Source organism: Carcharodon carcharias, chromosome 11 (genome assembly GCF_017639515.1).
Source record: "Carcharodon carcharias isolate sCarCar2 chromosome 11, sCarCar2.pri, whole genome shotgun sequence".
NCBI classification, from domain to species: domain Eukaryota; kingdom Metazoa; phylum Chordata; class Chondrichthyes; order Lamniformes; family Lamnidae; genus Carcharodon; species Carcharodon carcharias.
Window position 1 is genome coordinate 82,365,838 of NC_054477.1, and position 26,452 is coordinate 82,392,289.

Below are 26,452 nucleotides of genomic sequence, written 5' to 3' on the forward strand. Positions count from 1 at the left end.
ACACACAAATATATATATTCACTTAAAATTATATATTGTTCATAATGCATGGGAGTACCACATGCCATTCCACCTTCCACCCCTGCTGTGGGGCAAGGGCAGAGTTCACAGAACCACCAAATGCTCCAGGAGCAGCAGCAAGAGTAACATGGACTTTTAAAAATTAATTTACAGGATGTGAGCATCGCTGGCTAGACCAGCATTTATTGCCCATACCTATTGCTCATCCCTAATTGCCCTTGAGTAGGTGGTGGTGAGCTGCCTCCTTGAACCACTGCAGTCCATATGGTGTAGGTACACCCACAGTGCTGTTAGGGAGGGAATTCCAGGATTTTGACCCAGTAACAGTGAAGGATTGGCAATATAGTTCCAAGTCAGGATGGTGAGTGGCTTGGAGGGGAACTTCCAGGTGATGGTGTTTCCATGTTTTTGCTGCCCTTGTCCTTCTAAATGGTAGTCGTTGTGGATTTGGAAGGTCTAAGGAGCCTTGGTGAGTTTCTGCATTGCATCTTGTAGATGGTACATACCGCTGTCACTTTGTGTTGGTAGTGGAGGGAGTGAATGTTTGTGGATGTGGTGCCAATCAAGCAGGCTGCTTTGTCCTGAATGGTGTCAAGCTTCCTGAGTGTTGTTAGAGCTGCACTCATCCAGGCAAGTGTGGAGTATTTCATCACACTCCTGACTTGTGCCTTGTAGATAGTGGACAGGCTTTGGGGAGTCAGGAGTTGAGTTACTCACCACAACATTCCTACTCTCTAACCTGCTCTTGTAGCTACTATTTTTAAATGGCTTGTCCAGTTCAGTTTCTGGTCAATGGTAACTGTCAGGATGTTGATAGTGGGGGATTTAGCAATGGTAATGCAATTGAATAACAAGGGGCAATGTTTAGATTCTGTATTGTTGAAGATGGTCATTGCCTGGCAATTGTGTGGTGCAAATGTTACTTGCCACTTGTCAGCCCAAGCTTGGATATTGTCCAGGTCTTGCTGCATTTGGACATGGACTGCTTCAGTATCTGAGGAATCGCAAATGGTGCTGAATATTGTGCAATCAACATGAACATCCCCACTTCTGACCTTATGATGGAAGGAAGGTCATTTGTGAAGCAGCTGAAGATGGTTGGATCTAGGACACTATCCTGAGGAACTCCTGCAGTGATGTCCTGGAGCTGAGATGAGTGACCTCCAACAACCACAACCATCTTCCTTTGTGGTAGGTATGACTCCAACCAGCGGAGAGTTTTCCCCCTTTTCCCATTGATTCCAGTTTTGCTAGAGCTCCTTGATGCCACACTCTGTCAAGTGCTGCCTTGACGTCAAGGGCAGTCACTCTCAACTCATCTCTGGAGTTCAGTTCTTTTGTCCATGTTTGAACCAATGCTGTAATGAGGTCAGAAGCTGAGTGACCCTGGCAAAACCCAAACTGAGCATCAGTGAGCAAGTTATTGATAGCACTGTTGATGACCCCTTCCATCACTTTACAGATCATCAAGAGTAGACTGATGCGCCAGTAATTGGCAATGTTGGATTTGTGCTGCTTTTTGTGTACAGGACATACCTGGGTGATTTTACACATTTCTGGGTAGATGTCAGTGCTGCAGCTCTCCTGGAACAACATAACTATGGGTGCAACAAGTTCTGGAGCACAGGTCTTCAGTACTATTGCTGGAATATTGTCAGGACCCATAGCCTTTGCAGTATCCAGTGCCTTCAGCTGTTTCTTGATATCACATGGAGTGAATCGAATTGGCTGAAGACTGGCATCTGTGATGCTGGGGACCTCCGGAGGAGGCCGAGATGGATTATCCACTCGAAACCTCTGTCTGAAGATTGTTGTGAATGCTTCAGCCTTATCTTTTGCACTGATGTGCTGGGCTCCTCCATCATTGAAGATGAGGATATTTGTGGAGTTTCCTCCTCCTCCAGTGAGTTATTAAATTGTCCACCACCATTCACAACTGGATGTGGCAGGGCTTAGATCTGATCCATTTGTTGTGGAATTGCTTAGTTCTGTCTATCATTTTCTGCTTATGCTATATGGTGCACAATTAGTCCTGTCTTATAGCTTCACCAGGTTGACACCTCATTTTTTCTTAGGCTTGCCTGGTGCTGCTCCTGGCATGCCCTCCTGTACTCTTTATTGAATCACGGTTGATCCCCTGGCTTGGAGGTATTGGTGGACTCAGGGATATGCTGGGCCATGGGGTTACAGATTGTGGTTGAGCAGAATTCTGCTACTGCTGCTGGTGGCCCACAGGGCCTTATGGTTGCCCCGTTGCTGGATCTGTTCAAAATCTATCCCATTTAGCACAGTAGTAGTGCCATACAGCACAATGTAGGGTATCCACGATGTGAAGATGGGACTTCTCCACAAGGACTGTGCAATGGTCACTCTTATCGATACTGTCATGGACAGAGGCATCTGCAGCAGGCAGGTTGATGAGGAGGAGGTCAAGTATGTTTTTCCCTCTTGTTGATTCACTTGCCTCATGCCATAGACCCAGTCTAGCAGCTATGTCTTTCAGGACTTGGCCAGCTCAGGCTGTGGTGGAGCCACTCTTGGGCCAGAATTTTCCCATTGGCGTGTGGGGGCAGGCCCCGCATGCTGACACGTAAAATGGCACGTGGTGATGTCAGGCGAAGGTTATTGCAATATTTAGGTGGGCGGGCGCATGATGTTCTCGGATGCACACTCACCATTAATTAATCATGTAGTTAAGGCCCTTGAGGCAGCAATTGACTGCAATTTTTCGGGGCCCGTGCGATCTTCAGGATGTCTCACGGGCGCAACAGACAGGCGGGTAGGAGAAGTTTGTATAAACCTCATCCATGGGTGGGATAAGAGGGGTGAGTGGGGTCACGAATGGTATCTGTTTGATATTTAATTGTGAAATTAAACTACTTGCCTGTGTGAGCAGAAATACTTCAAAACTCATACCAGCTGCTTGGACAGGAGTAATAGCCTTCAGGACTTTACAGTAAAGATCATTGTTGAGACCTGCAGGTTTCAGGAGGCCTTCTCCTAGCCTGGGAATGGGGGTTGTGCTCTCCACTGGAGGCACCTCCTCTGAGGAGGAAGGGAGGACAAGAAGGGGGAGGAGGTCAGGAGTCTACATTCAGCCTCCAGGGGAGCCACCTTTGGGAGGAGAGGCGCAGGCTCAAGGGGCACAGACCCAAAAGGAAGTCCAAGGTGGAAGGGGCCGCAGAAGGTGCCACTATCCTGCTGCCATGGTATACAGGCGGTGAAGCAGATACCTCAATATGTCTGAGGTGCAGTGCCGAAGGAAGCTCCATCTCTCAAGGGAGACAGTCACCTCCATTTGTCAGATGATAGGCTCTGAGACCTGCGCCAACTGCGTAGGTGAGCACCCCATGTCAGTGGTGTTGAAGGTCACAGCTGCCCTCAACTTCTATACCTCCGGCTATTTTCAGGGGTGGTCTTTGTGGAGTCTCCCAGTCAGCTGTCTGCACTTGTGTCAAACAGACGACAGACCCTCTGTTCAGGCATGCATTGACTTTCATCCACTACCGGTGGGATGAGGCCAGCCAGACACAGTGAGACAGAGGCTTCACGGCAATTGCTGGCTTCCCCCACGTCCAGGGTGCTATAGACTGTACACATGTGGCCATCAAGGCACCAGCAGGTGAGCTCGGTGCCTTCATCAGCAGGAAGGGCTTCCACTCCACGATCGTGCAGATAGTGTGTGATCACAGGATGCTGATTCTACAAGTCTGTGCAAGGTACCCAGGCAGCTCCCATGATGCTTGTATGCTGAGACACTCCCAGGTTCCGGGGCTCTTCAGTGCTCCAGCCTGGCTGGATGGATGGCTGCTGGGTGACAAGGGCTATCTCCTTAAAAGTGGCTCATGACACATCCAAGAACAGAAGTTGAGCAGTGGTACAATAGGAGCTATGTCTCCACAAGGGCTGTAGGGAGAAGCAGCGATCTTCTCAAGATGCACTTCTGATGCCTGGATTGTTCAGGAGGCGCACTCCAGTAACCCCAGATTGTGTGTCACTGATAGTGGTTGCATGCTGCACTCTCCACAATCTTGTGCTGGAAAGGGGCGACGCAGTGAACGAAGAAGGTGTTGATGTAGTTGCTCAGGATGCGCACAATGAGTCCGGCTGTGAGTCCGAGGATGAGCACGCACAGGGAAATGTGAGGGGGTAGACGCTGACCCGGGCATACTCCAGGGAGGCAGGGATACCCAGGAGGCGTTAATCCAAAGAATGTTCAGCTAGCCCCCCACAGATGGACCTTCAACACACGCCAGGGCTGCAGGCTCCACACTCGATACCTGAGTGCTAAATCTGCCTGGATAGTGACATTAACTAAGGCCTTTGTCAATAAAGCTCAATGTCAAACAACTCACTCATAACATCATGGGTTCCCATCCACCTGCAGAAGTAAGAAATCACCCTGAGCCATGGTTACATATCAAAATTTAATGAGGTTACAAAAGTAAATTCAGATTCCAAAAAAATGGTGTTGTACATTACACCAAGTCTTAAATGAACTAATATGGGGCAACATAAAAGCACCAGTGAGAAACCCGTTGTGTGCCTAATGTGCTTAAAATGTACCTTTACAGGTGCTATGCCTTGGTGCTGTCCCCTCACTGGCACTGGCATCTGAGACAGCCTACTCACTGTGTTGTCCTTTTGGCCTCAATGACCTTGGCAGCCGTCCTCTGGCCTGTGGAGCCTGTGCTGTCTAGGCCATTTCAGAGGGCTTGCAGCAGTTCAAAAAGGCAGCTCACCACCACCTTCTCAAGGGCAATAAAAATGCTGGCCTAGCCAGCGATGTCCATGTCCATGAAAGAACAAAAAAAATCACCTGCATTAGCACCAGCTGCCGTCTGCTCATCTGCATGCTGCTCCACAGGGCAGATGGGGTGGCAGCGAGATTCAGCTGAAAGGAGGTGAGGCCACAAACATATACAGGCAGAGGAGCAGCTTTCTCAACATGTCTAAGCATCAATGCGTCAGGAGATTGAGGCTCTCATGACAGGTCTTTTTTGATATCTGCTGTCTCCTGGAACAAGACCTGCTTCCCACTGTTGTAGGTGGGCACACATTGGTGATGATTGACAAGGTGTTTCTCATTGGAGGGTACCCCAGCACCCCTGAAACTGCCCCCCACCCCAGATCTCTGCCAAGTTGTCTGCTCTTTGCTCTTGCAAGGAGAGTATGCAGAGAGATGTGAATGTTTGTAATGGCTTGTGTTGAGAGGTAGGAAGGATAAACCTTGTGGAGGGTGGCTGTGAGCTCTAAGGCATGGGTGTGAGAGGGCAATAGGCTGAGGATGAGTTTGAGTGTTGGTTGTTCAGATGGGAGTGTGAGGTGCCTGGAGAGAGAGGAATGAGTGAAGCTGTAAGGCGTGTTGTTCTGAGGAGTGCTGTGCAGAAGAATGCTGAGAAAATCAGCATGTGGGGCTTGACATCTGAAAGTGTTATAGCACTCACTTGTCATGCCCTCCTGAGGTTTTGAATCCTCTTGTTGCATTGAGTCCACATTGGAGGGTGCACACTCTTGCTGCTGATTTCCTCGGCCACTTCCACACAGGCCTGACTGGTTGAAGAGGTTGATCTTTTCCTTAAGTTTTTGGGAGAACATGCTTCACCGCAGCCCCTCAGATTCTACAGCAGGACATCGAGGTAAGAGTGAGATACCTGGGGGACAACCATCCCAGGTCTCTCCTCCATTAGTGTGGTTTCTACAGCCTCAAAAATGTAAGTGCTGGTAAACCCTTGTAACCCATGGCATGCTCCCTTTAATTAGAAATCCTTCCTTTGACAGAATGAATGAATCTCCCCACCTGCCCTTCCTGATTGCTCAGGAGCCTGGAGACAGGATGACAATTAATTTAATAAAAGTAAAATACTGCAGATTCTGGAAATCTGAAATCAAAACAGAAAATGCTGGAAAAACTCAGCAAGTCTGGCCGTACTTATGGAGCAGGAAACAGAGTTATCATTTCAAGTCTGTATGACTTCTTCAGAATGACAATTAGTTTGTTCTGGGAAAGAGCAACAGCCAGGTGAGCAATTCAGTGTGTTCCCAATCCAAAAACAGTCCCGTCGTTCCAGCAGGGACTAAGATGTATCAGCATAAATTACTCTTGATACACAATTGGGCTCCCACTACTCTGGTCCAATAATATGCCTCAGAATCATCCTGAACCTCAGGAGAGCACTTCCAACCAGATAACTTCAGATTGTAACAGATTGAGGCTGTCTAAATCATTTCCACAGGGTCCTTACAGCCAGCAGTTAGAAAAGATCTTCATCCCATTAGTCTGGACTGTATTTGAAATATTTTGAGGGTGTAAAGTCAGTCTGAAACCATGCATACCACCCAGCTGCCTGCAGTCCACATTTTATTTGATTTATAGTTTGTTACTTCCTGCTTATTTGGTGCCTTATTTACTTGACTTAGAGAATTATCCCTTTATCAGGAATTACATATCCTTTCACAATTTCACAATGTACTAGATATATTTGTTTCAGATCCCATGGTTATTGTTTTCCTAATATCCTTTGAAACTTAGGAACAATTATTTCCAAATGCCTGACTTGACAAAATTCTCCCTGAGCATGTGGATCAAATTTATACAATACCAACATTTTTTTCAATAACATTTTAGTCTTTTGCAGTGCTTCTGGTGTTAAAAATTGCTTGTACATTTTGACGTTAACATATGATTCATCTGCACTTACTGACAATACTTTTCCTGCAAATCTATGTACCTTCACCCCAGGTTTTATTGCCAAATTCTCTTGCCTTTCTGTAATTTTCTTCACTGCGGTGTGTTAAATCAGCAGAAATCATCACTTATTCATCTTCATCTTCATATCAGCCACTCTGAACTGACATCTATTGCGTTTCAGCTTTAGTCATTTAAGTTCCAAAAAGTATTAAATCCTGAGAAAATCGACAGATGTTGGAAATGTCACATATTTGACAGTCCTAATTTATTTTTCAACTGTTTGAGTGATGGCATCTTTTGTACGTTACAGCTAAGTCACTAGTAATTGTGTTACCTGCTGCAGCTCAGACTAAAATTGACTTATTATGCAGGTTTGGTGACATTTCATAATTTTGTCAGGGTCTCCATGTTATCCCTCAAAGAAATGTCAATCAAAATTGAAAACTGTTTCAGTATCCGCTCAAATTGGAACAATGCATAAGTTCAGTAATTAACTCACTGGACCTGATTTTAGCTGCCTCCTCACCACTAACTGGTGGAAACTTGGCCTGGGGGCAGTTAAAATAATGTGTTTCACTTAATTCCCTCCACCCTCACCCACCCCTTCCCACTGCTTTCCCACCATGTCCCAATAATAACTTGCCCCTTGAGCAGGCCAAGAAAACCCACCTAAAGGATCAGGTTCCTACTTTAAATACATAGATTAGACACAATGATGTCATCACCACTCAATCTGCAATTCCAACCTAAGGATGGGGTTACGATCAGGGAGAGTGTTGGCTCCTCTCTCAGGCAAACCTGCCATGAGCCATATCCTGAGCCTGAAGGGGCCCAGAAGAGAAGTTTTAAAGTTGATTTTAGGTTCCCTTGTTCCTTGTGGGCCAGGAGGTGCAGGGTCCTGGATAGCTTTATTTAACTGAGACCCCACTGCTAAGAGGGTCGACATGGGTGTTCTTGTGGAGCCGGGAGGAGCTCTACCTTTTAAACCTTATCTTCAAAGGCCACCAGTAATCCTTCTGCTGACTGCTGGTTAGGCCTTTCACGGCCAGGTAGGAATGGATGCTGCTCCCATTTGTATCTGAAAATTCCATACAGAATCTGAGGACTCTGAAATTAAAAACAGAATGTGCCGGAAAAACTCAGTGGGCTGAATTTTACCATAGGTGACCATGGGGCAGGGCCTCCTTGCCAATGCTTAAAATGACACATGACGACATTGGGGGGATCCCCCCGATGTCATCCCGCCCCATTTAAATTTTCAGGAAGGCGGGCCCGCAGCAAAATCCACCGACCTGTCAATGGCCAATTGAGGCCATTGACAGGATCATTGAAGCAATTAAAGGACCTGCCCGTCCAACCTTAAGGTTAGTGGGCAGGCCAGGAGCCCCGGCGGCAAATAGAGAAAACGTGAAATCTCATCCACCAGCGGGATGAGGTTTCATGTAAGGATTTAAAAAGTCTAATAAAGTTTTAGTGTAATTTATGAACATGTCCCCCTTGTCATATGAGGGGGACATGTTAAGGGTTTTTTTTCTATTTTTAACGTTTTTAAAACTGTCAGCGATCTCTCTGAGGCTGCAATTTGCCTCAGGGAGATGTGAGCTCTTTCCCCACCCGCCAGAGATTGGGTTGGGCCCGCCTGCCCAGTAAGCAGAAAATTCTGCCCAGCAGGTCTGGCAGTAACTCTGGAGTGAGAAACAGAGTTCACATTTCAAGTCAAATATGACTCCTCTTCAGAACTCATTCTGTTTTTAATTTCAGATCTCCAGCGTCTGCAGTATTTTGCTTTTATTATAGGGATAGGACACTAATCTACAAATGTCAGCATTCCAAAGAGACATTCAAATAGTTAGCAATCTGCAAACATTAATAATCTTCACAAAGCATATTTATTTTTTATGAACAGCCTGCTTTTATTTGGGAGTTTATTTTAAGTTCATTGATTCACTTTGCTAATATTCAATAAATAGTCACCTTCATTGCTAAAATTTCATTTTAAGTTAGATTGTTAACCAGTTCCTTGTAAAATGTTCATGAGATATTGAAACAGAGCATTTAAAATAAGTCCTGTGTAATTCCATTGAAGATTAGAATTTGCTTACTAAAGTGAAATCTGGGAGGGTATTTCAGTAGCTTGTGCTTGGCTATGCAGAAAACTACTTCTCTGTGTAATGGATGCTTAATAGGAATCATTGATATTGACAAGGTAGGCTCACAAGATAAATTGCTGTCCTTGGTAATCCGAATACTGGCACAATTCAGAATGAAATCGCGTGCTCTTCCTTAAATAGAGCAATTAAGTAAAGTTTAATAGGAGTTCTAATCAGACAATCTGTCTCTTACACCAGTAACTGTCTGCTTAGGTTTGTATTAACATACCCTTCCCTTAGATGTTTAAAAGGCTTCAGATCACTAATTTATAGCGTCAAGGGAAAAAGCGGGGATAGTTTAGGCATAAGGCTCACAATTGTGTTTAATTAAACATTTGCCCTTCTTTATATTATTTCTTCCAATCCATCATCCAGTTAAAATTTCAACAAAATTGAGGAAGAAGAAACTGAACTAAGAATGGTCTCAGTGTGTAGCATTTAAGTTCATTGCAGCAGATTAGTCACATTTCTCATGGGTTACTAACACATTCAGAAAAGGTTATGCAAAAGAAGTTATGTAAGAACACCAGTAAATGACGACGAAGAATCAGTAATCTCCAATATTTTGTAGATATCTGTACACCTATCCTTCCAAAAAAAGTCTTTTGAATTATAAATTCCTGTCTTGGTTACCAGAAAATCGTGCAGGACAGTAGAAAGCTATTCTGCCCACCGTACCTGTGCCAATTCTTTGAAAGGGATATCCAATTAGACTCACCTTCTGCTTTTTCCCCATACTTCTAAACATGTTTCCTTTTCAAGTATACATCCAATTCCTTTTTGACAGTTACTATTAATTTGTTTTCACCACCTTTTCGGGCAGCAAACTCCAGATCATAATAACTCACTGCATCAAAGAATTCCTCTTCTCCCATCTGGCTCTTTAACCAACTTTCTTAAATCTGTGTTCTCTGGATACTGACCCTTTTGCTATTGGAAACAGTTGCCCCTTTATTTACTATCAGATCCCTTTTGAACACCTTTATTAATTGTTCCATTAACCCACCCATTACCTGCCACCAACGCCTATACAAACCAACGATCAGCTTTTTAAGGCTGCAGTCCCTATTGCTTGCTATGTGATAGCTTTGTTGTGGACCCAGAAATGTATTGTTTTCCTGAATGTTCTGAAGCCTACCCAAGAAGTTAGTTTTGTTATTGGTATTGATAACAGAGTCTTTTAGCCTGCATGTAATCAATTAACTGGTTAAATCTAATTAAAATAATTTATTTCAATGAATTTAGCTATAGATAATCAATAAGCAAGATCACAATGTGCTGGTTCCATTTTCGAAAACAATATATTTTACCTTTTTATGATTAAGTAGAGTGATTACCCAATAGTTTAGAATATAGCAAGTCAGAATACTGAGTAATTTATTGTGTTTCACTTTGTTTCAGAAACTGCATATAGTTATTGTTAACAGGAATGTTTTTATTCTTAAATTGCCAAATCTTTATTGTGCAGGCCTTGCCTTTAACCATGCATTCAGTTAACAGCTTGATGGAAATCCAGCACTCATTATATTACGCAAAACTAATGAAATGCCATACGCTTTATTCAATAAGTTTTTGAATTGTTACTAGATATTTGTGTGAAATAAATAAATGATTTGAAGTAACTCTGTGGTCTGGATTTTAACTTCAAAGGGGACTTCCAGCATGCTGGGCTTTTAAATTCCAACCTGCCAACAGCAGAATGAGACTCTAAGGGTCCAGCTTCATTTTGATCCCACCAGCCAACTTCCTGCCACTTCCAGAAGGGATGTGGTGGAAAACTGCATAGCCCAGAGGCCACCTATGCTATGACAATGGTAACAAGATTGGTGTTGGAGGCAATCTCACAGGCTCTCACCTTTGACAACCAAGGTGGGGGTTCAAGGGTGGGATGGGCAAGAGAGGTCTAACCTTTCCACATGGAAATATTACAAACCTATCTGTTTGGGCATCTTCTGGTTCCCAACTTCTATTCCCCACTGCCTTCAGCTGGTGGTCAAGTCACAAAGGATTTGCATTCAAACCGTATGGTTAAAATTTCAGTCAGGTCCCTGTGGCGTTACTCCCAGTAGCCCCATGGTGGGTAATTAATCTAGGTGATTTTCATTGCCCAGCCACATGGTTTCTGCCGTGAGTAGGATTAAATTCACCTCTTGTCTGTTAGTTTTAATGCATATCAACAGTGAATCCTTAGCCATTGAAGAATGTTCACACATTAGCTTTTATTCCTGTTGAATTCATCTTCAAGCCCAAAGGGTGCTTCGTGTTATAGTCTTTTCACCAATTACAAACCTGACAGTGTGGTAAAGAACATGGAGTGTGATTTTCAAAGATTGTCTGATGTTACAAATATATCTCTAGCTGCAGCAGGGTTTATATTTAATTTGCTACTATTTTCACCTACAAAAATTGATGCTTTTTGTCACAGCTACTCGGACATTTTCTCCCTTACCCTGACACTTTCAGAGTTTTAAAATTCCTATTTGTTAACTTGAGATAACATACTAGGGGTAATGTTGACACTGGTAAACAAATGATAGCAATTCAACAACCCATCTTAAATCTCTCGTCAGTTTTATTGCCATTGATTTTTGATAAAATATCCATTCTTTCAAAGTTTTCTGAAGCAATCACAGAAAGTTCTTATTTTCAGCCTACAACAGGTAACTATTTTTTTTTCCATTTGTCCATTTATGCCTTTTCTACTCTATCGTCATGGTCAGCCAGTTACTTCAAATGCTGTCAAGATGACTGGTACGTTACAGAACATATTTATCATGATATGTAAGGGCCTTGTGTGTATCTCCAAGAACACACACATTGAAATAGAGACCTTTAAATCCATTTTTAATCAATATTGCAATGGCCCCAACTTTGTGGTCTGCAGAAAATGAATGATGCTCGCCATTCATTATGCTTATAGTTTCCCAAAGACATTTTGTGGGCTTTGTTTTTTTGTCCATTCATGGAATGTGAGCGTTGCTGGCTAGGCCAGCATTTATTGCCCATCCCTAACTGGCCTTGGGAAGGTGGTGGTGAGCTGCCTTCTTTGAACAGCTACTTATATGTTTAACATAGCCCTGGCATTAGCATCCAGCTTCTTCGTTTCCTGACCAATCACAGTGTCTGCGCATGATGATGACCAATGAGAGGCTCAGTGTTTAAAGGGACCCTGGCAGGGGTCAGAATTGCTGTGTCCAACATTACCGCAGAATGCCAGAGAATAGAGAAAATTGGAAGGAAGATGTGGAAAGGCTATTCGCAGTTCCTTGAATTTTCCCTGGAGTGATGCAGGAGACAGTGAAGGCCAGAAAGAACATATTGTTTCCTGTAGACAGGAAGAAGAGAACAGCTATGCAGGCCAAACATGCTAGCAGCAAAAGTGCAGCCCTATAGTCTTGGATCCAATGTCACAAATGGTTTAATGACCTCATTAGGTCAGGAAAGGTGAGTGGTATACCTCTCTCAGGTGTCAATTCCCACAATCTGACTTTTCCAGCATTCTTCTGCACAAGTACTCCTCAGAGCAACACACCTTGCAGCTTTATTCATTCCTCTCTCTCCAAGCATCTCCTCAAATATACATCTGACAGCCAACACTCACACTTTTCTTATTCCCATCTCACACCCACCCCTCAGGGGAGGCCTTGTGGCTCAGTCAATAGTGCCCTGTCTCTGAGCTAGAAACATTGAGGTCCCAAGTCCCACTGTGGGATTTGTTGGTCACAGAAGGAGCACTCAAGGTGGGGTTCAACAGTTTAATAATCAGCCTGCTAATCCTTCCAACATTTCCCTGCTATTCCCCAAAGGTAAAAGTGTATGTATGAAGGTGTGAAACAAACAAACCTATGCCTCACATTCACCCTGCACAAAAGTTGGAATTCATTCATCTGCAGATATTACACTGATCACGTTCATAACTCTCTTTCTCTCATTGCAGAAAAAGAGAGCACAAAACTCCAGAGAGAGGCAGAGAATTGGGGTGGATCTGCAGCTATGGCCACTGTGATCACAGTGGAGGGCAATGCCAAGCAAATTGGCACAGTTGTTGGGTGTAAATGATGGAGAGATGAGGGTCTTCTACAGAACTGGTGACAGTATCAGATATTATGCTGTTATTTGGCATAGAGTAGTCACCCAGTTTGAATTGATGTCACCTTTAACTGAGATTAATAATGTAGACTTTGAGTATTTTCCTCTCGTCAGTTCAGATAAATATTTTTCGTTTCCCACAGGTCCTTCAGGGTGGCAGAGGAGTAGCAGTGGGATGAGGATGAGAATACTAAGACCAAGATCAGACCAGCCATGATCTTATTGAATGGCCCTGCACATTTGAGGCAGCATATATTGTTGCAAGCCTGAGTTAAGGAAGAAAAGAAAAATGACCTTTTAAAAATGAGGTTCAGGTCCTCAAAGACTGAGAACTACAAGTCCCAGCAGGTCTCGGTAGTTTCTGTAGATGCCAGCCCTGGAATGGCTGGACATCCTTTCTCTGATCTTCAGTGGTTCTGCGCGTGTGTCAGCGAGAGCCTGGCCACACATGCACGGTTCATCAGGTCTTCTTTGTAAAGCTGGTAAAGGGCCCCGTGCACATGCCGTTTCTTTTCCATTTTTTCTCCATTTGAAGGGAGACCTGCACCTGTGCAGAAAAGGAAATTAAAGAAAAGGGGGAAGTAAGTGAAAAGACCAGGCGACCTAGAAGAGAAACACCATTCTTCCGAGAGGCAGAGGGGAAACAGGATAGGAACTGCAGGGAGAAAATTTGCCAGAAGAACAAAAGAAAATCCCAGAAAGCAGGGAGTGTGACAAAAGGTCCCAGGAAGACAGTAAAGTCAAGGGAACAGAACAGGAATCTGAACAAAGTCTGTTCAGTGAAATTAAAGTAAGGAGCAGAGAAAATAGCTCCAAATTAAAGAGAGAAAGCTGCAGGGAGCAGAATCAAGGCAAAGTGGGCCTGCGAGAAGCCAGAGGACCTGAGGACATAGCCAAAGTTTGGTGAGTCCTTACTACTGGCCTTTGAAGCAGTGGTGTTCTGTTGGCACGGCTGGGTATCTGAGAGAGAGTATGAGAAAGGCGTTCCACTGGAAAGGAATATCAGGAGGAGAGGTTGAAACCGTGGAGGTGGATCAAGATGACCAAGTGAAAGTGTTGTTTAGAAGATTCAAGAGCAAGTTTTTTGAATGTTGAGATTGGAAACCCTCTGGAGAAAGGCGGAGTTCCGTGAGACTGTTTGGCTCGCAGTATGACAAGGGTCTGGGAGGAGTTGTTGAGAAAACCATAGGATCTGTTTGGGGTGTCATCTATCACTTGGTTTTAGAGTGTGGTTTGTCTGACCACAGGTCGCCTATTGGCTTACATGGACTGTGTACTTACTGTGAATAAGATAGCTTTTGTAACTTCTGTTATCCTTACGAATCTATGGGCAGAAATTTCCCGTTGGCGTGTGGGGGCAAGCCCCGCAGGTCCGCGCGTAAAATGACACGCAGTGATGTTGGGCGAGCGTCCCGATGTCACCGTGCGCCATCACGATATTTCATTGGGTGGGCACATGATGGTATCCGCTGTGCTTCCGCCATTAATTAACGAGCCACTTAAGGCCCTTGAGGCACCAATCGACTCCGATTTTTTGGCGCCCGTGAAATCTTTGCACCGGCGCACGGGTGCAACGGGCAGCGGGTAGGACACATTTGTATTAACCTCATCCACAGGGCGGGATAAGAGGGCTCACTGGGGTCGCGAGTGTTCTCTCTTAAGTATTGATTTTTCAAAGTTTTTGAAACTTGCCTGTGTGATCTGCAATACTTCAAAATGCATACCAGCTGCTTTGTCTGTACTCTTAACCCTCAGGTCAGCACTCTGCAGTGAGGAATCTTTTTGGGGCCTGTATGTTTCAGGACACTTTCCCATAGCCTGGGAATGGGAGCTGAACTCTCCACTCGAGGCACCTCCTCTGTGGAGGAATGGAGGGCTAGAAGGGGGAGGAGGCCAAAAGTGCACATTCAGCCTCCAGGGGAGCCACCTTTGGGAAGACAGGTGTAGGCACAAGAGGCGCAGGGCCAAGAGGTAGTCCAAGGCCTTATCTTGGGCCAACACAAAAGCACCAGTGATAAACCCATGGTGTGCCTAAAGTGCCTTATGTTTATGTTTCTGGGTGCTACGTCTTGGTGCTGCCTCATCACTGGGAGTAGCTTCTAAGACAGCCTGCTAACCTGCTGTCCTGTTGGCCTCGATGTCCTCTGGCCCGTGGAGCCTGTGCTGGTCCCACCTGGAGGGAGCTGCCAGTTCCACAGCTGGCATCTCCCCAGTCGTCGCAGCCTCACCAGATGCAACGATCACTGAGAGAGGGCGGAGGAGCAGCCGCCCTCATCTGGAGCACCGTGAGAGGTGCCTGCAGAGATGACAGGCAGCTGCTCCGCGGACATAAGGTCGCTTCGGACCTCCCTGCTCACCATGGATGGATGGGCACCGAGCTGGGAAACTTTGTGGTCAGACCATTTCCCACACTGGCACTGACCAGCTGAGGTCAATGCCCATGTGAGGGCTTGCTGGTCAGAGTGCATCCCCAGGAAGCTGTGACAGGTCTCCTGGAGGCGCCTCTGCACGAGAGTCGCCACTCTACTCAGACACGAGGATCATTGCTTCAGCGATAGTCCGCGTGTACTCCTCCATCACGGATACCAAGCCAAGCATAGCCTCAAGTATCTCCACGAGATTCTCCCACACACCCGGCCACATTTCCTGCAGCTACTGCATCACGAACAGCTCCAGAGGCACATCCTCAGGCACCGACTGAGCATGTGCCTTGTCCCCTGCAGTCCTCCGACTGCTGGCACCATGGGCACTCTCTGTCTCTGTCAGCTCCTTCAGCGACTGTGAAGTGCCCTCACCGCTGTGCCTCGGGACACTAGCCAATGTTCTAACTCCCACCGAGGTACTAGTGTCTGCGCTGGTACCTGCCTGACAGAGATGGTGTGATGCTGGTGAGACTTCAGGGCCCTCAGGTGTGAGAGGAGTACCTCTGCTGCTTCTCCTCCCAGCCCTGCTCTGCTAATGCTAAAAGGAAGAACAAGGACATTACATCAGTTAATGTGGAGACAATGACAAAATGGATCCCTGTCTCCCGGATCATTAAGCGCTCATCCTTCCATAAGCAATGGTCAAGTCATGTTGCAAAATTAAATCACTGAACATTCAGCACGCCATGGCTGTTGGGAGAACAATGCTGACCTCAGTGCTGGGCACCCCGGCCTCACCGACACTGGTGGACATGGGCACATGGCGCCTCTCCAAATCCAGGGCCACCTGCTCAGATCGGCTGAGAATTGCTAACTGTGCCGGCCCACCACCAGTCCTCACCCGCTCTGCAGCCTTATGAGCATTCTTATCCTGAAACCAAGAGAAGAGCATTGATCTGTGCAAATTGTACCTGGACTCTCTTCGCGGACGGCCCACCCTAACCAGAGTGGGACATTGCAGGGCTCCAGAGCCTCCTCACCCCGCTGCTGCTGAACATGCACACAAAGGTGCCAGGCCAGTTCCCCACATCCCCACTGCCCACCACCCCCGCCCCCCCCACCTTGGACACATGCTGCCTACATCACATTAGGCACCACACGGTATATCCTTCCATAGCAAGGAGGCGCAAGCACATGGACTGCAGAGGACAGTAGAGGACACATGCCTTCAATGATTCAATGCAGTCACTACACTCAGACTTGGTGGGGGAGAGGGAAGAGCAGCAGGGGGGAAAGCCAACCTACTAGTTAAGTGTCCAATGCCGACATTGTCCTCACCCTTCCGGAGTGCAATAAGTCATTGAAGCGCTTGCGACACTGGATCCAGGTGCACCACACCATGTCGTGGGAGATCACCACCTCCGCCACCTCCTCCCAGGCACGTTTCGGCATGTTGGGGGGGGGGCCTTCTTCTTCCGTCCTGGGGAACCAGTTTCTCCCACCGTGCTGCCACCTCCTCGAGGAGGGCAGCAAGGCAGTCATCGGGAAGACCTGGCCCTCTGCCCTGCCCTCTGGGCTGGCCTTCAGATTTGCATAATCTCCATTGCCCCTCCGCAGAGCCCTTCACCCAGCCATTACGAGCAGCCTTTACAAGGCTGCCAGGCCTTCCATTTTACAGGCTGCCGGGTTGTCATTTGACTTGACGGGCTGAGCACGCCCACCGCTGCCCGCCCACTCCCGCTATGCATGGGAATCATGAAGTACGCTGGGCGGGCCTTAATTGGCCTGCCCGTGTAAAATGGCGGTGTGGACCCGATTGTGAGTGACAATCAGTTCAGCACCCACTTCCATTCTGCCCCCCTCCACCCCACCTCCCCGTCCATCATCCAGAAGTTTCTGCCCTATCTATATTTGTAAAGGTATATCTGCGGTTGAAGGAGTAGTGTAATGTAGTTCATCTTTTCTTGTTTAATAAATGTTTTATTCTTTTGTTAAAAGTTCATCAGCTGACTCCTGTGACTCTGTTCAGTAGCTACTCTCCACATTTCTAAACAAAAAATAAAAGTTAGGATTATTAAGCTGGCTCCACCCTGGGATCTGACTTGTCCAGTAGTAACATCGGCTGGGATCATAACAATATGAAGGAAAAAATAAATTTTTGTGCTGCTTTTCATGACCTCTGGATATCTCAAAGTGTTTTACAACCAATGAAGTACTTTTGAACTGTAATCACTTTTGTAATGTAGGAAACACAACAGCTAATTTGCGCGCAGCAATATCCCACAAAGAGCAAAATGAAATTGACCAGATGACCTGTCTTTTGAGATCTTGATTGAGGGATAATATAAGCCAGGACACCGTGGATAACTCCCATGTTTTTCTTCAAAATAGTGCCATGGGATCTTTTACATCCACGCAGCAGACATTTGGAGTATCAGTTTAATGTCCCATCCAAAAGATAGCACTTCCAACAGTGCGGCACTCCCTCAGTAATGACTCTCCAACATTGCAGCATTCTCTCAAGAGTGCTTTGAAATATAAGCATTAATATTTGTGCTCAAGCCCTGGTAAGGGTCTTGAACACAGAACCTTGTGACTTAGAAGTAAACATGCTGCTAATTGAGCCACAGCAGTCAAGCCCTTGAGTGCAAACTAGAATTGCTAGTCCTGGAGAACAGTTCTGTGTCCTCCTCACCTAATGGTGCAGGTTGAGCTTGCACACCTGCCATTAAACTAACCTATCCTACTAGGTCAGGTTCTTCAATTCAATCTTGTGTATCTATAGTTTACACATCCTCCAATTTCCAGTTTGGGTCAAAGAGGCTGAAAACAACTCACTTACTCAACTTTGAAAGAAAACATACAATGGGTTTTAAAAACAGAAAATACTGGAAAAACTCAGTAGGCCTGGCAGCATCTGTGGAGAGAGAAACGAGTTAATGTTTTGAGTCTGTTTGACTCTTCTTCAGAGCTAAAGAGAAGTAGAAATGTAATAGGTTTTATACTTCTTAAGAGAGGATGGAGCAAAATAGGTCGGGGATGGGTAGGAGCTAAGGTGAAATTTGACATGGACACAGGACAAAGGGAGTGTTAATTGTAGTGTTAAAGACTAAAGAAGGTGCTGATAGTGGCATAAAGGTAACATAGCAGAACGTGTTAATAGCACAACAAGGGTTAGCGCACCATGAAAGCAAAACATAAAAACATGTGACAGATGGCCATGTATGGGGTAGGGTGGATGGCAGGAGGCGTTGGGGATAAAGGATAAAAAAATAAGCCCCTGCTTTAGTCTTTAATCCAACTGGTAACACACACTTTGTCCACTGTCCATGACATCTTTATTAGATTTCTCCTTAGCTCCCACCTATCCCTGGCCTTCTATTTTGTTCCACCTGCTCTACCCCCTATTAAACAGTATAAAATCCATCACATTTCTACCTCTCTTTAGCTCTAATGAAGAGTCATTCAGACTCAAAATGTTAACTCTCTTTCTCTCTCCACAGATGCTGCCAGACCTGCTAAGTTTTTCCAGCATTTTCTGCTTTTGTTTCAGATTTCCAGCATCGATAGGATTTTGCTTTTATACAAGGGATTTAAACTGATCCAGATTCCAGAGACTACAATCTGGAAAATTTGCTACATATAGTTTGCAAAAATACCTTGAAAAAATTTCAGCTATATACATCAGATAAACAGCCCATTCAGACCAACTAATCTGCTGGTGTCTATAATCCACACTAGTTTTCTCTCATTCCACTCACCTAACCTTTAGAATAATTATTTGTTCCATGTTCTCTCAAATACTCATTTATTTCCCATTCTTTGGAATTCTCTACACATGAGGGTTGTGGATGCTTCATCATTGAATATATTTAAGGCTCAGATAGTTAGATTTCTGACCTTCCAGGGAATCAAGGGGAATGGGGAGCAGACAGGAAAGTGGAGTTGAGGCAGAAGGCCAGCCATGATCATATTGGAAGGCAGAGCAGGCCCGAGGTGCTGTATGGTCTATTCTGTTCCTATTTCTCGTGTCCTTATGAAAGTATCCAAGCTGTTTGCCTCAACCACTTTCTGGGTAGCAAGCTCCACATTCAAAGCACTTTCCTTACTTAATTTACCATAGATCACAGTATATAAGTCAACCTTTGAAGCTTTGAAACATCCTTCTAAAAATTAGGGTTGACTTATACGGCAAGTATGAAATGTGGACCGCCAGTGTTGGTATAAGCTGTCGCCATTTCTAAATATGTTACAATCCCAATTGAGACTGATAACTTTTTATAAAGAAACAAATCTCCATGATGCCAACTGAAAGAAAACTGCTAGACAAGATTTCATTTTTTTTTAACTTTTACTGTAACAAACCAACTAAAACCAACGTAACTCAAGTGTTAATGAACAGTTGAAGGACACTTTAAGTAAAAAGTTAAATTTCACTTTAAATATCCTCTACAAAAAAAGATGTGACACCATAGTTCCAAGCACTTGCATTGCTTTCTAAACAAATGTGTGACCACATGTAATCTCACAGACTTTCCAACTTGGCCACCATTTGTAGGATTTGTCACTTCCCATCCAATTGTTTTGGCTTTTGAGTCACATTTACCAGCAATTGTATTCCATCTAAATTTCTTGGGCAAGGTTTCCACTGACAAGGCACACATATACGAATACTCTCTCACTCAAGTCGCAACAGTGCTGGTGGCTCGGAATCTGCAGAATCTCCCTTCTCTGATCCTTTTAAATGGTCTGGTGGGCTCCACCACTACTTCAACAATAGCAATGAGTCTTGTCCAATCCACAATCTCTAGCTCTTCCTATTTTCAGTGTTCAGTCCTTTCTAACTGCATAACACACAAAATAACACAGTCTCTGCCTTATTCTCAGAGACATGCTTCAACACCAGGATCTGTTTGATACTGCCAAACAAAAAACTGTTCCATGAATTCTTTGCATAAATTTTGAGTGTTCTGAACTGCCAAAAAGAATAAAACTGGCTGACATCACCCCATTGCCATTAGCATTCTATTTATTCTTTGCTTATTAGCTGTTCATCCACATGGCAACCCCAGGCCACATAGGCATTTCTTGGAACCTAATTATATCATAATCAAGAAACCAATTAACCCTCTTTGAAAATACTCCCCAGCACATTGTGCTTTGAAAGAAACATGGCAGAAAATAAAATATTGGCCTTTTCCCTGCATAAGGATAATCATAAATGTGAAAAATACATAACACCAGTAATTCAAATTAAATCAACTTGCTACATTTTATTTAATTAAATAATTTTACAAGGATAGTTTGAACCACAATCATAACATTTTAAAAACCTCAAAATTTATTGCCTTTGGTACTAGACTCAAAGAGATCATTGAATTCATCCTAAGTTAATTTGGCTATGGAATCATCTTATGATACAACTCTGGAACAGATGTGGCTGTTTGGTTTTATAATCATCCCTCCATGACAAATCACCTTCCTCTCTGGCCACTGATTTGCATATTCTGCAGTTTTTGAATGAGCTGATAACAATTAATGCATTAATAGCATCACATATTTTCTGACAGAACCGCAGAAAATATCCAGTGGGGCAGCATCCATATGTCTATTTTTTTGAGTGTAGATTTTTCTCCATCAACCATTCACCTATCCCATTTGGTGCAAATATGATTCTTTGAAGGGCTTGTTGAGGTACACATCCAAAGATTGAACTATGAATGTTAGACCTCCAGTATAACTCCACTGTGGGTGTTAAGTCTTTGCAGGTACTCCTTGATCTTATCAGTTATATAGGATCTGAACATGTTCCACATTAATAAGCTGTGTTCTTTGCATAGGCCACCATGATGCTTATTCCACATATTATTGATCCACTATTTCACTGCATCCTGACTCATCCAACCATTGTCATGAAAACGCACAAAACCTCCTGCAAGGCACTTGATTTTCCATATAGTTTTATGTTTGATAATGGGACATAATAGGTGTTCATGTATTTGCCACTATGTCATGATGAATTACTGGAAACTGGTCATTTTGCCATCAAGATCTTCTCGTAGTCCCTGAGCAATCTTGGTCTTCAGTCACAACATTTGACATTTTCACTACATAAAGCAGCTACACCAACTAGCAGTTGCTCTGGAATCTTTTTGGACTCAGGGTTTTATTTGGCCTAGTTGAGCGTGTATATATGTATTCCATTCCTGGCGATGATGTAAGGATTCTGATGATTTTCGAGGACCCATTCCAAGACATGCTTCTCAAGCCCAGGCCAGTGGCTGGTCCCTATTCTCATGGCCTTGGGCACCTTCTTCAAGGCAGATTCCTTTTTCTTCCATTCTCATATCAGTTTCTCATTATCATCAAATTCCCTTGCTGCAGCAGCTTTTGGTGAGTTAACAGATGCTTGAAACCAAATTCATACTTTTTTTTGCAGGAGGACCCACCTCTGTTTGTTTACCATATGCAGACTGCTGTGCGGATGTGTCTTAAACTCCTAGTAACTTCTTGGCAACACAGTCCGTATCACTTGCTTGATCCCATGCGCCAACTTATAAGGCAAGTATAGCCTTAAAAATATGTTTCTCAGCTGAAAAATTGAGGCCAACTCCTAATACAAATATACCCCTAAAACATGAATCTATTAGCTGAAAAATGGAGGGTGGAGGGTAACCTTAGATGCTGGGTCAACTTATACACTGCAATCTCCAGTATTAGTGACTGTACCCATGCCCCTAGTTTGTGGATTGAGCAAGAGGTGACAAATGAAACACTCAGATGGCCTATTCCTGCTTCTATTTCGTATTTTATGTCCTTAAGTCACAAGCACACCCTCTACCTGCATAGATACACACACCTCGATGGATACTGCATTAGAGATGGCTAGGTTGTCACATGGCGATGTGATGTTGTACAATGCACAGTGGACCACTACCATTCGCAGCACCTTGCTGGTGTATACTGAAGAAAATCCCTAGACCTATCCAGGGATCGAATCTTCAGCAACCCAATGATTTGTTCACCTTTGTGGTCACATGGCTCTTATTGTAACGTTCCTCTGCATCAGTGGTAGGGCTCCACATAGGAGTCATCAACCAGGTCCTCAGTACATAGCCCCCTGTCTCCAAGGAGCCACCTGCTCACCCTGTATAGAGTTGTGAACATCTGTTTGAGATGTGAATGCTGCAGAATGAAGGAATCATGGAAGCTTCCAGAATCTTTTGCACAAACATGAATGAAAACCTTCCTGTGGTCACATACGGCCTGAGCAGTAAGGAAGTGGAATCCCTCCTGATTAATAAATTCTCAGGCTGATTTATGGGCCCCTTGATTGCCACATGTATACAGGCAATAACTCCCTAGATCTGTGGGAATCCAGCCACTGCAGTAAATTCAAGAGCCCTCTGAGTCTGACTGACCTGCTAATGTCAAAGTGGACATAAGTGGCAGCCTTGGCAAACATAGCATCAGTTACCTGGGAGATACTCTTACAGGGGGCAGCAGATTATGAAATCCTGCTGATGTCACTATCAGATCCTTGGAAGGAAACAGCAATGAAATTCAGGGTTGTGGTTATCTTGATAACACTGGCAAGGCACACTCACCTGAACCTCTTAGAAGGAGGTCATCATCCAGAAAGCTGCAGATGTCAGCAACAGCCTGCTATGAAAGTTGAGTTCACTGAGGCACTGTTGCTCCATCATGTCGAGGAACCTCTGTCTGCAGACCCTGTGCTGAGAGCATCACATCCTTTGAGCTGGAGTCATGTGTCAATTCTCTTGGTCCTGTGAAACAGCATGTGGCTGTAGAGAAGGCAACTGCTGCTGTTGTTATTGCTGCTTCTTGCTGGATCTACTTCACATTGGCAAGCCAGCAGCTATGCAGTTTTACTGCTGAAAGGCTTTCCAGCCTGTCAGTTTCATTGATCAATGTCTCCCCGCTATGCTCTCACCTTGTTGTCTCTGATGGATTCCACACAACTCACAAAATCTTTGTATTGGCTATTATAGAAGAATTCTGAGTTAAAGCCACAACTAATTGCTTGTTTGCATACTTAAATCACTGACTTGACAGTTCCACAGTGGCTTCCCACCCACCTCCAAATGAGCTCCGGTAAGACCCGGAAGTGGACAATGTCATATCAAGTTTCCAACCCGCTGACATTTTTCAGGAATTTAACTACCATGTCTGCACCCAAACCCTTGGCAGCTAAAATTCTGCCCACAGAGCCTGAACCAGGCAGTGAACTTAGAATATTTAATTCAATATAAATTAAAGAGTAGGAGTGAAGGATTAGGCTAACAGGGAGATAAAGAGTCAGAAAGCTAAAAAGTTTTTGCTTTTTTTTAAACCTTCAACAATAATTAAACAATAATAAAATCTGAAGGAATAGGGTAGATCCTGCGAGATTGTTTCCGCTGTTGGGGGATCTAAAACACAGGAGTACATTCTCAGAATAAGGGGCCGATCATTTAGGACTGAGATGAGAGGAAATTACTTCACTCAAAGGCTTGTGAATCTTTGTAATTCCCTGCCCCAGAGGGTTGTGGATGATCCAACATTGAATACATTTAAGGCTGGGATTGACATATTTTTGGTCTCTCAGAGAATCGAGAGACATGGGGAATGGGCAGGAAAGTAGCATTGAAGCCAAAGATTAGCCATTATCATATTGAATGATGGAGCAGGCTTGAAGGGCCATGTGATCTATTCCTGCTCCTATTTCTTGTGTTCTTGTGGATGACCCTCCCTGCTTGTAAATGTAAATTTTCAGTGCCAGAGAGGTTGTTCAGCAATAATTAAGACTTATCATGGTGTTAAAATTACACTAACATTTGAATGAACAAGCCCTATATTTTTATGGTATATTTAGTGGGTTAAGTAAAGCAACTTTCTGGCCTCCGTGTGTTTTAATGCCAAGTCTCTCATGAAAGCAATTTACTGATTTCCACATTTAACTGTGTGCGTGTGTTGGAAGTTGCCGTACAATTTGCATCTAAACAACGATGAGCGCTTATACTTCATCATTATTCTTAGTGCGAAATCCAGGCCATAGAATTTGCTCAAGAAAATTACTACACTTTATTCTTTATTTTGAAAATGATAAGTTAGGTGGGAATTTTAACACCATTCCACTCAGCAAAATTCAGGCAGAATGGGTTTTGAAATTAATGCAGTACCTTTTGCTGCTCAGATACAGTTCTATGGCCCTTTTCACACCGAACTCTGAAGCAGTTTTATAGGCTTAGTGGCCACAGCAACTGCAGTGGACACTTGAAACAGTAAAATATGCTAATGCAGAAGCTGATGCCCAAGTCACAAGTACAAGTACAACATGTACTTTCGCAACAGGAGGAGCAGGAGGCAAAGCTGCCTTTTTACACCCATTTTGAGTGGGCAGCTGACCAGCAAAATGTTATCAAGTGCTAGCCATTAAAATTGAACAGCTTTCCACGGCAACTCTGTTGGAAATCTGGCACATTTCCCTGTTTACCACTCGGGAGTTAAAACCTCTGCTATAATGTTTATCAATATTTGAAACAAAACTGGAAGAAGCAGTTGAAAAATCTGCTGTCCATACAACTGAACAAATACATGTAAAATCAGTGTTGTTGCATGTTAATTATTGTGTGGCTATCAAATATTATTTTCATACTAATTTCTGCCAGATGTGTGGCATAAATTAATCTTTTTCCAGTTGAATAGGTGGTTTGACAAGAACTACAGTGGACAAAAAATAATCTGTCCTCAATTTACATGGTGTTATTTGAGAAGGATCAACATCTGCCAATGCATTTTTAATAGCTAATGGTCATGGAAAGAAGGCCATTGAAAAATGATTTAATTATGCGCGGAAAATCAAATGTAAAAATGCGCTTTGCTTCCAAATTTGGAGTAATGTTAACCTGTTGTTTTGGTGATATCCTTTTGTTAGTTATGTATTGGCACATGAAGGAAACTGATTTTCCTTTGGTTCTGTTGTGTATTCTGGGGCTCTGTCCAATGGTATCAGAAGAAGAAGCTAAAGGACATAAAAGATTATAAATAAACATGCTGATTTAAACGAAGATCTTGGCCTAGTAACAGGAACATGTGACTCACACATGATCTCAATGCAGCGTAAAGACACTAGCGAAAGGACCACGGAAAATTCATCGGTTAGCTTCATTTTCTTACTACTGGTGAGGGTAGGTGCAAGTCTTGGCCCTAGAGGCAGTTTGCCTGTCACGGTAGGAGAATACCTTCAGCCGGTGCGAACAGTTCAATTCAGATCCAGGATGAAGGGGAGGTTGTTGGGAAACAGAGGAGTGTTGGCTGACAGCAGCCTACAAATTTAATCTGGATATGAGAGAAATACCCTTCCTACTCTTGGTTCCATAATAAGATAACTGAAAAAAATCAACTGTCAAAATTACCTTTCTATCAGCCTCAAGCTGAATTGTTGAATTTCGCCCTATCTACTTTATCTAGACCTCCCATGATTTTGAACAAGTCTATCAAATCTCCTCTCATCCTTGCTTCTCCAAGGAGAACAGTCCCAGCTTCTCCAATCTATCCTCATAACTGAAGTTCTTCATCCCTAGAATCATTTCCATTTTCTGCACTCTGTTTAATGCCTTCACATTCTTCCTAAAGTATAGTGCCTAGAACTCCAGTTGAGGTTGAACCAGTGCTTTTCACAGGTTTATCATAACATCCTTGCCTTTGCTCTCTATGCTTCTATCTATAAAGCCCAGGTCTCCTTATGCTTTATTAACTGATTTCTCAACCTGCCCAACTACCTTTAGCGATTTATGCACACCCCAGACCCCTCTACTCCTGCACACCTGTTAGAATTGTACCCTTTATATTATGTTGCTTTTGCTCATTCTTCTTCCCCAAATCCATCACTTCACACTTTTCTGCATTAAATTTTCTCTGCCATCATCGGGTGTGAAAGATCTGAGGAAAGAAAGGAGCCATCACTGTCTCCAGTCAGAAAAACCAGCAATCAATTCATAGGCCAGAATTTTCAGGTTGGCGAGCGGGGGCAGGGCCTGCTCGCCGACACGTAAAATGACGTGCGGTGATGTCAGGCCCCAATGTCACTGCATGACATTCAGATTTTCAGTTCGTCAGGGGCGCACCCAAGCCGG